Genomic DNA, 11305 nt, shown 5'->3' with positions numbered 1-11305 from the left:
GATAGTTCAATGAAACTATTCATTTTAAACATTCTTGATTTTGATTTACTTTTTGCTTTCCCAATTACAGGCAGACTTGGAGAGAAAGTTGATCAATATAAAGACAGGGAGAAAAGAGAAGCCTCAACATAAAAGTGAAGTCTTGGGAGGGTGAGGAATGTTGGTTAAGATATAACATGTTTGGAGAGATGGTGGAGACCAGCAGGATAGTCCCTTGCCTTATAAGTTCCTGGTGGGGTGGCTTTACTTGCTGCTAGTACTCCATGCCCTTCTTAAAGCAGCAACCTAGGGGCTGCCACGTGCCTTGTTTGGTTTTCCTCAAACACTGAGTGTCTGGAATGTATCAGACACCCAAGACAGAGTGGAAAGGCACAGACTGTCCTCAAAGAAGATGAACAACGAAATGGATGACCACAATCTGATGTGAGATAAATGTCAGGGCAAAGCGTGGGTAGAAAGAGAGCAGCACACATGTAATCCCAGCACTTTGGGAAGCTGAGGCAGGTAGATCACTTGAGGCCAGAAGTTCAAGACCAGCCTGGCCAACATGGTAAAACCCCGTCTCTACTAAAAATACAAAAATTAGCTGAGTGTGGTTGTGCATGCTTGTAATCCCAGCTACTTGGGAGGCTGAGGCAGGAGAATCATTTGAACCTGGGAGACAGGTTGCAGTGAGCCGAGATCATGCCACTGTACTCCAACCTGGGTGACAGAACAAGACTCCGTCTCAAAAAAAAAAAAAAAACAGCAAGAGCAGCACCCAGCCTGAGGAGGCTGAAGCCGTGGAGGGAGAAGGGCAAGGAAACGGGAGAGGTGAGCATTCATGGTGGGGATGGGAAGGGAAGAAGCTCAACTCCTCCAGAACTAAGAGCCAATACATAATGACTAAAGCCGAAAATCCACAAACAGAAATACATGTAGTTAATTTGGAGAACTGGAAGTAAATTTCAAAATGACCAGTTCAGAGGTAGTGAGACATCTGGGGAGGGGAGAAGTGAAAGGGAAAGGGGCTGATGCTTTTCATAAAAAACCGTACAAAACTTGGATGTCATGGAGTCATGGATAAAACAAAACAAAACAAAAGAGGGAAAACATTAGTTGAAACCTTATTTGAAAGCTACATAATTTCCATCATATGGAAATGTCATATTGTTAAGCAATTTCCTACTGTTGAATATTTCTTTCTATTTGTTCCTAATATAAAGAAAGCTGGTTGAATAGATTTATCCATGGATCTTGCTCTGCATCTCTGTCTACCTCCCCTGGGTAGATTCCCCTTCCAGGGCAGAAGGTCCAGAAAAGCCATGCCCTTCCACCATAACCCACGGCTCCCTCTCATTAGAACCAACAAAACAGCCTGGAGGACAAAGACCTTCATGAACAATAATACATTTAATTAGTTTCATTATATGCTTATTAGTAAAATTATACATGTTGATTACTAGTTTAATTTTATGGATGCATCTAATTTTTAACTAGCCCACCCCACCCAACCTCAGACCCCAAGGGAAAGGGAAAGAAAAGCAAGCCAAAAGTGTGACCAGCAGTCCGAAGGAGTGTCAGTGTTCCTGAGCCCAGGCCAAAGCAGGCCTGTCAGGGATGACTAGACACGTGCTGCTGAGGGTTACAGCCATCCTGAGGGCCCAGTCTTGCCAGAGTTGGGAGCAGAAATGCAGTCCAGCCCAGCAAAGAGACACAGCCCAACCCAGCAAACAGGAACTTGGCTCCCAAAGCCAGAGCTGTGCTCATATTTCACTGCCACAATCTCCATCAATATAACTGCTGATCTGGAAGCTGTGAATGTTTGTAAGCTCTGGATACATAATGTCAATCCACCTTCCAGAGTTCTGGTGCTGCTACTTTGTATAATTGTTGTTGCGCCAAAAATAATACAAACACAATATTGACCTGTAGATTCTTGCAAGCGAAAGTATGAATGTATAATGGTCTTCTTCTAGACGGATTTCAGGAAAATGGTAAGGTATTGCCCTGAGCTACGAATTGTAAATTGTGAAGCAGGTAAGGTCATATCCCTCACGTCTTGTCTTTGTTTCTGGAGTTGGTCCTGTACTGTCCAGCACAACAACCACCAGCCCCATGGAGCTACTAAACACTTGACATGTGTCTAGTCCACATCGAGATGCACTGCAAGTGGAAAGTACACACCGGATTTCAAAGATCAGTGCAAAAAAAATTGAAAATGTCTCATTAATTTTTTATGTTGATTACATGTTGAAATTACAATATTTTGAATATGTTAGGTTAAATAAAAATACATTCGTAAAATTATTTTCACTTGTTTCTTTACACTTGTCTTAATGTAACCACTAGAAAATTTGAAATTATATATGTGGCTCACACTTGTAGCTTGCATTATTTTTCTATTGAACAGCACTGTTCTGTAGAGAAGTAAGCGTTTTTCAATTCAACCCAGAGGGGTGTGGGCCAAGGCTTACTTCACAGTGGGTTTCCTAATCTGTGCCTTTCGGTGTTGGTAGCCCTGAGCCTACTACCTCTGGCAATTTTCAAGGGGGGCTACAAGGAAAGGCAAGCTACTTGTTGAATCCCCCTGTTTCAGCGGCACGGATAGAGAACTGTAGTTTCGGGGCATTGCCAGTAGAGGGCACTCTTACCACATTTAAGACCAAAAAACCAGAAAACTAACTGGAATAGATTGTCTTTAATACATTCTGGATTGTTAGTTAATTAAAAGATAGATTGACTGAACTAAGAAAATAAAATTAATTCAAGAGTGGGAGAATTTCTTCAAAATTTGCAGATGAAACTGATATTTGGGGATTGATCCAATGGTAAAAAAAAAAAAAAACCATTAAAAGGAGCAACAGTATTTGAACTCCTTTTTTATTTTTTTCTAAAACCCTTTGAATCACAATTTTTAAAATAATTTGAATTCCTTTGTCAGGCCACTAGACACAGAAGAGTGAAATTCTTAAAATTTCTGAGGTAATTACTTTATTTATAAAGGAGCTTTATCCTGTCATTTGTACAGAATATTTATAACAAAAGGTTGAGCTGGGAGTCAATATTTCATGTCGTGTCAGAATGCTCTTCACGGCAGTTACTCATCTGAAGCTAACTGTCTCTAGGTTCTGCTTCTCCTTGGAACCATTTAGTAATATTTGGATCATGAATTAGCTTCAGTTCATGTTGCCATTGCTCAGGCAATGGCTGGTATCCTTGTCAGAAGGATTGCTGACTGGTATCCTTGTCAGAAGAGGGAAATTTTGGCTGGTGCCGGTGGCTCATGCCTGTAATCCCGCACTTTGGGAGGCTGAGGCGGGCGATCACCTGAGGTCAGGAGTTTAAGACCAGCCTGGCCAACATGGGAAAACCCCGTCTCTACTAAAAATACAAAAATTAGCTGGTCATGGTAGTGCATGCCTGTAGTCCCAGCCACTCAGGAGGCTGAGGCAGGAGAATCACTAAACCAGGGAGGTGAAGGTTGCAGTGAGCCGAGATCGCACCTCTGCACTCCAGCCTGGGTGACAGAGTAAGATTCTGTCTCAAAAAAAAAAAAAAAAAAAAAAAAGAGGGAAATTTGGGCACAGAGACTCAGACACAGAGGGAGAACATGATGTGATGACGATGGAGGCAGAGACGGACTGATTTGTCTGTAAGCCAAGGAGCACCAAGTGTTGCCAGCCACCACTGGAAACTAGAATTAGGCCAGGCAGGAACCTTCACTAGAGCCTTCAAAGGGAGCATCGCCCTGATTTTCAGACTTCCAGATTCCAGGACAGTGACAGGATATATTTCTGTTGGTTTTTGTTTGGTTGGTTTTATTTTTAAGACAGGGTCTTGCTCTGTCACCCAGACTGGAGTGCAGTGATGCAATCATGGCTCACTGCAGCCTCAAACCCCTGGGCTCAAGCTATCCCCCCATCTCAGCCTTCCAAGTAGCTAGGACTACAGGCATATACCATGCCAGACAAGTTTGTTTTCTTTTTTTAAATGTACTTTTTGTAGAGACAGAGTTTCACCATGCTGTGCAGGCTGGGGGTCTCAAACTCCCGGGCTCAAGCGATCCCCCTGCCTTGACCTCCCAAAGTACTGGAACTGCAGGCATGAACCACCATGCCCCACGCTCCATTTCTGTTGTTTGAAGCCATTCTGTTGGTGTTACATTGTTACAACAGCAATCCAGACACAATTTTCTGTTTTCTGAGCTAAAACATTTGATAAGATTTCTTTAAAATTATTTTTTAAATTTATTTCAATTCATCACAGAAATATTTCAGAAAAAAAAGAGCTAGGAAACCTATTTGTTTAGATTTATTCACATAAGTATTTGCATTAATTTGAAAATAAATACTTACATAAAATTATCTAAGATTGGTCAGGGGCTGTGGCTCAGGCATATAATCCTAGCACCTTAGGTGTCCAAGGTAGAAGGACTGCTGGAGGCCAGGAGTCCGAGACCAGCCTGGGCAACATAGTGAGACTGTCATCGCTACAAAAAAATAAATAATTAGCCAGGCATCATGGCACACGCCTGTGGTTCCAGCTACCTGAAAGGCTGAGGTGAGATTGCTTGAGCCCAGGAATTTGAGGCTGCAGTGAGCTATGATGGCAGTGCTGCACTCCAGCCTGGGTGACTGAGCGAGATCCTGTCTCTTTAAAAAAAAAAAAAAAAATTACATAAGATTAATAAATTACAGAGATAGGCCAGGCGCAGTGGCTCACGCCTGTAATCCCAGCACTTTGGGAGGCCAAGACGGGCAGATTGCCTGAGCTCAGGAGTTCGAGACCAGCTTGGGCAACACAGTGAAACCCTGTCTCTATTAAAATACAAAAAATTAGCCAGGCATGGCAGCGTGCACCTGTAGTCCCAGCTACTTGGGAGGCCAAGGCACGAGAATCGCTTGAACCCGGGAGGCGGAGGTTGCAGTGAGACGAGATCGCACCACCGCACTCCAGCCTGGGAGACAGAGCAAGACTCCATCGCAAAAAAAAAATAAATAAATGAATAAAATATATAATAAATTACAGCGATAAATAATATCCCAATCCCAACTTGTCATATACATATTTCTTCTTCAAGAACCTGCTGCCTCTCAGTATCTTCACGTGCTGCATCTTAGCTGTCACACTAACCGTATGATATTGACCTTAACTGGTGATGAAATGGGACTTAATGTGGATATGTGGTCTAGCCAGGTTCATGCATCCAGTACCTGATACCTGCTTTTCTTCTCTGGGTTAGAGTAAAAAGAATGTCCACAGCAGAGATGAGCTTATGAATTGACTGGAAAATAATTTTCTTTAAAACTTCTCTAGGGAAGAATCTCCACAGACCACATTCTTGGCACCATCCTGCCACCCACCTTGGCCCCTGCCTTTCTGCTCTTGAAAAGCCCAGCTTCTCCTCTCCCACCACCGAGAGGCAGCTCAGTAGTGAATTCCTCTTAGTAGCCAGCCCAGCCCAGCCCAAAGCAGTTTCTTCTCCTTCCATAAGTTCCTGCTTGTAACACTACTCAACCTTATCACACAGGACTGTGTATTGCTTATTTCTCCATATGTGAATAGATTGTAAGCTCTTTGAAGATGGGGATCATGCCCTACACAGGGAGTTCCCTGTGAAACTGTGAAAGCTGGAAACACCACGAATGAATGCTCATTTCTGAGTGCCAACAAGAAGTCACAGGTCTGAAAATAGCAAATGACAGGTGCTCAAAATGGGATAAATGAACTAATCTAAAGTTGATTCCAAAAGCAAGCTCTGCATGACATGGAAAGGGTTTATAACTTTGCACGTTATAAGGGTCACTGGTGGTGCACAGGAGATGAAGGGCAGTGACCACAGTTGGCAGAAACCCGCATGCTGTTCTGTTTTCCTAAAATAAAAAGGAAGCATTGGCCAGGCACAGTGGCTCACGCCTTTAATCCCAGCACTTTGGGAGACCGAGGTGGGTGGATCACCTGAGGTCAGGAGTTCGAGACCAGCCTGGCTAACATGGTGAAATGCCATCTCTACTAAAAATGCAAAAATTAGCCGGGTGTGGTGGCAGGCACCTGTAGTCCCAGCTACTCCAGAGGCTGAGGCAAGAGAATGGCGTGAACTCGGGAGGTGGACCTTGCAGTGAGCCGAGATAGCGCTATTGAACTCCAGCCTGGGCGACAGAGCAACACTCCGTCTCAAAAAAATAAAATAAAATAAGAAAAAGGAAGCATCCAACAGTATCCACGATGTGGTAAAAATGCAGAAACACAGAGCGGTGGGGGTGTGATGTGCTGGGGATGCTGGTGAAAAAGAGGAGCCCGAAAAGAAGGATGGAGAAAAACACCAAGCTGAGGAGCAGCTTTACTCAATCGGTAGAATATCCCTAATTTGGAGCCTATCAGAGCTGACCCGACTACATGGAGAAGCCTTGGACATTAAGTGTCAGAATTCACTGTAAGATCTGAGTGAGAGAACTTACAAAGGTAACATTCAATACCTTTGTAAAACTGGGCTCCATTAATAAGTTTCCCTACAATTTCATAACTGACAGTCTACATTACATAAGATGGCGTTATGCTGTCTGCCGCAGTGATGCCCTAGAAACAGGAGACTGGTATAAGGTCTGCTTCATCTTCCCACAGGGATAATGCTACACCTTGGCATCAAGTAGTTCATAGAGGTAAAAATAAAAAGCACCACCAGTCACTGAGTGTCTGCTCTGAGCCAGACATTGTAGTTTATCTCTCATCTTTGCAGCAATGTTGTAAAGTAGGAATTATTAGTCCAATTTTAAAGATAAAATTAAGTTTTAGACCAGGTAATTGTCTGTTCTTGAGTCTCACTTCAAAATCTCTAATACTTTCTGTTATACCTTGGCATCTCAAGAGTCAGGCATAAAAGCATACGTGTAACTTTAAGCATCCACAGTAATTTCAAGTGATATAATTATTTTCTGCTTCGAGGGACTGATTTAAAGCAGCAAGATAATTTAGAGGTGATGTAGCTTTTTCTCTTCACCAACAAGCAAACTAAAGACAAAAGAGAGAAGCTAAGTGACCTTCCCGAAGTCAAAAGGCAAGGCAGTAGGATAGCCGAGTGTAGAACTGGTCTTCTGATTCCATCACACTCCTTTCATCCAAACCCCTTCCTTTACTCTCTGAGAAAGGCACCAAAGCTGTTGAGTGGAAGAGGCAGGCTTAGAACTTAGGACTTCTGGACTCCAGAGAGAGCTCTTTGCACAACATTACAATGTGTAGACACAACACCATGAAATTACAATGTCACTGTTGGTACTTTTAAAATATATCTGTGTTGTTAATACTCATGAGTTAGACAATCAATGCACAATGCTGCCCTTTTAGGGAAATTTAGAAGGGGCTCAGAGAGTTAGGTACCTTTCACATAATAGTCAACTCAATTTAGATTTGTTGATTGACATATTGGCCACTTGGATCAATTACACGATACTTTACACTCTGGGGTCTTTGAAGAGAGCCAACTTCTAAACAAGTTAATGTTTCCATCTCCCTCGAGGTATACATTTCCCCTGACCTAAATCAACCCCTTAGGGGCTCTTATAATATCCCTTTCCTGGAGTTTCTCACTTGTCCCTGGCACGATAAGACTACTTTGCTTAGGGGTATTCCTTACCTTGTAGGGGTAGTATATTTTCTCTTTTAAGAGGGAACCTGAACCTTTTGCTACTACAAAGTCTCTCCATTGGAAAAAATGAGCCCAAAACACAAAGAGTGAAAGCAAAACATTTCTGTCTTTTCATGTCTTTATTGGTAATGTTCCCAAGCATAACATCTCTTACTACGGCATTTTAATAACCTGTGAATACCTAATCATAAGACCATATGAGAGGCCGGGCGTGGTGGCTCACACTTGTAATCCCAGCACTTTGGGAGGCTGAGGTGGGTGGATCATGAGGTCAGGAGTTCAACACCAGGCTGACCAATATGGTGAAACCCTGTCTCTACTAAAAATATAAAAAATTAGCCGGGCATGACGGTGCGCACCTGTAATCCCAGCTCTCAGGAGGCTGGGGCAGGAGAATTACTTGAACCTGGGAGGCGGAGGTTGCAGTGAGCGAAGACTGTGCCACTGCACTCCCGCCTGAGCAACAGAGCGAGACTCCATCTCAAAAAAACAAAAACAAAAACAAAAACAAAAAAAACAGACTATATGACAGGCACTTGTGATTAATACTTGAATCCACAGTTTCTCATATGATTTTTGCAGACCCAATTTGCATCTTTACAAAATCTATGACAAATTTGTTTTTCGAACTGCAGCTAGTGGTCATTCACATGTTACTGAGTGTGTTTTGCATGATACTCTTTGGCCCAGTGCTTTGTTGTGCTAGGTTAAGTAAGCTACAGAATTCTCCAAGAGGACCAGGGGCGGAGGATGCAATTTTCCAATGAAAAACACAGCCATTTTGCAATTTCAAAAATATCATTGGCCAAGAATTGCCCTTGGGAATAGTTTGTCTGGCATAGAATAGCTTATTTTCCCAGGACGACCTTAGGATATAATTTGGTAATGAGATCATTTGGCAACCTTGAGGTTTAATACAGTGAAATTAAATAATTGAATTGGCTGTGGTTTTTAACTTACTCCTCCAAGGTGGAATTGGCCGAGATTATGAGTAAACATTTGGGCTTCCAAGACTTCCATTTTGGAATTACGATTTGAATAATATGAAAAGAAAACTCTCTTTGGTAGCACTGAGTGCCTTTACATGAATAAGTAAATTCTTTCATTGTATCTAGTTTCTTCTCTAGGCATAGTTCAGGCCCAGCCCTTTCCATGACCACTGAAACCAACATCTTACTGCTTGTTTATAACTTATAAGCTGTAAAATGTATTTATCATTCGTTTTGACCTATAAAGACTGCCTTCAGTATATATCTGCTTTATTTTTTCAGTCGTTTTAGAAGTTTTCAAGAAGGGGCCATGTTTGACTTCTGTCTGGGATTCATTTCTCTTAAACATCAAATTTAAGTGCTGCATACCTGACAGAGTCTCAATTAACACCATCTGACCAAGTGATTGAAAACCATTATTGGTTCTAACACAGCTGTGCCACGAATTCTATCGTCTCTTCTTCGAGTCCCAGGGTTCACATCTATTTACACATATAAATAGGAATTCTATCCCACATGTTTTGATTTCAAAGCCCAACATTATTACAGCTAAAGTATAAATAAGAGTATTGAATGTCTTATGTACTTAAAATATTGACCTTAAAATGCCCTGAAACAGCAACTTCTAATAAAACATTGTTGAAGTTTGGCAATTTTTGGTTTTTTCATAGGGAAACTGATAAATTACAAAGAAGGTAACCAGCTGATTTTCAATCTTAAGGTTCCAATTGGGGTGACCTTTTTCTGGGTCCCCCAGTCCTGTTTCCTTACTTCCCACTACCCAGAGTATTACCCTCATCTGTTACTCAAAAATTTACCTAAGGCCCTTTACTAAAAGTTTAGTTAGTAATTAAATCATAAGGCTTCTCTGTGTGTTCCACACAAAACCACAATCACAGCTTATTTTTTCCCTGACAGTTATATTCTTTTTGTTTTTATAGCCAATTTGTTTTTAGATATTTTTTCTTTTCTCTTTTTTTTTTTCCAGACGGGGTCTCACTCTGTTGCCCAGGCTGTAGTGCAGTGCCATGATCTTGGCTCACTGCAACCTCCACCCCGCAGGCTCAAGCGATTCTTCAGCCTCAGCCTCCTGAATAACTGGGGTCACAGGTATGCACCACCACGCCCGGCTAATTTTTGTATTTTTTGTAGAGGTGGGGTTTCACCATGTTACCCAAACTGGTCTTGAACTCCTGGGCTCAAAGCAATCTGCCCCCAACTCAGCCTCCGAAAGTGCTGGGATTATAGGCGTGAGCCACTGCACCCAGCTGTGACAGTTATATTCTTTTTAAAAATGGCTGCAGTATCAAGAAATGATATAAAGTTATGTACTTTGAAAAGGAAGAAAAGGCAGATGGAAGCAAAACTTAAGGTCTCCAGAAAGATTTGCTTGAAGTTGATATAAATGAGCTTGTAAAAAGGTGAAGGACCTGACATGGTGCTGCACACTTCTAATCCCTGCTACTTGGGAGGCTGAGGCAGGAGGATGGCTTGAGCCCAGGAGTTCCAGGCTACAGTGAGATAAGATCTATGTTTGTACCACTGCACTGTAGCCTGAGTGACAGAGTAAGAGAGCATTATACTATTTTCAGTAAAAAAAAAATACAAAACAAACATCATAGGCATCATATTTGAGCCCTCTCTGATACATAATTCCTACTCTTATGATGTATTCACTTATTTCTGCTTCATCTTGTTGACTTGATTTAGCAATCAAACAGGACAATGAACAACTAATGTAGACTATAATTCCTGGGAAAATATGCAGTTAGATAATGATACGCAAAATTCCTTTGCTCATCTAGCCAATCATTAGCCTGATGATGGCATTGTTGCTATTTGGCAGATTGTGCTATTTGGTGCTGGGGGAGTTCCTGAAATTGAACCTAAATTCTCCTGAAACTAGTCCATGAGAAATAAATAGAGGTGGATTTTTGGAAAAAAAATGATTCCACTCCAATACTCTCACCCTAGAACTGCGTGTTGACTTACTGACAGCAATCTTGGCACTCCAAATTTTGCCAATCCAAAAGACAACTGGAATGAGTTACTGTGGAGAAGGGGCACTCGGTGGACAATAAGAGCTTCTAGATCCAGATGAATTTTGCTGCTGGAATATGTATTGGTCAGCATATTTCCAAGGTATGGAAAACTAATTCCTCTTTTCTAAACCAAATGCTTCCCCTCCATACAATGTCCCAAGGCAGTGCTTTACCTTTCTTTATAAGCATCTGCCTTTGGTCACTCCTATTTTTTATTATCTATTGTTGATATCTAAATAAATGCAACAGTTGTCTTAGTCTTATAAAACATAAATTACATATTCACATATATATAGCACCAACAAAAATTTTATAGTTGCTTGTGAGCACAGCATTTAGAATATGAAATCTTACACATTTCTCTTAAGAGTAGAATATTAATTTTTCCTGTCTCCTTTATAGAGATGTGTTCTGAAATATTACTGTAGCAGATATACCCCAGTAAGTCATACCTCTGTGTAATTTCCTTCTCCTTGAGCGCAAGCAGAACCTGTGACTTGCTTCAAACCAATAGAATATGGCAAAGGTGAAAGGATTTTGCAGATGTAATTAAGGCACCTAAGTAGTTGATTTTGAATTCATCAAAAGGATGATTATCCTCAGTGAGTCCTACCTAGTCAGGTGAGCCCTTTAAAGAAGGTATGAGCTTT

This window comes from Pongo pygmaeus, chromosome 17, assembly GCF_028885625.2.
Source record: "Pongo pygmaeus isolate AG05252 chromosome 17, NHGRI_mPonPyg2-v2.0_pri, whole genome shotgun sequence".
Lineage (NCBI taxonomy): Eukaryota > Metazoa > Chordata > Mammalia > Primates > Hominidae > Pongo > Pongo pygmaeus.
Note: the sequence above shows the minus strand (reverse complement) of the source record.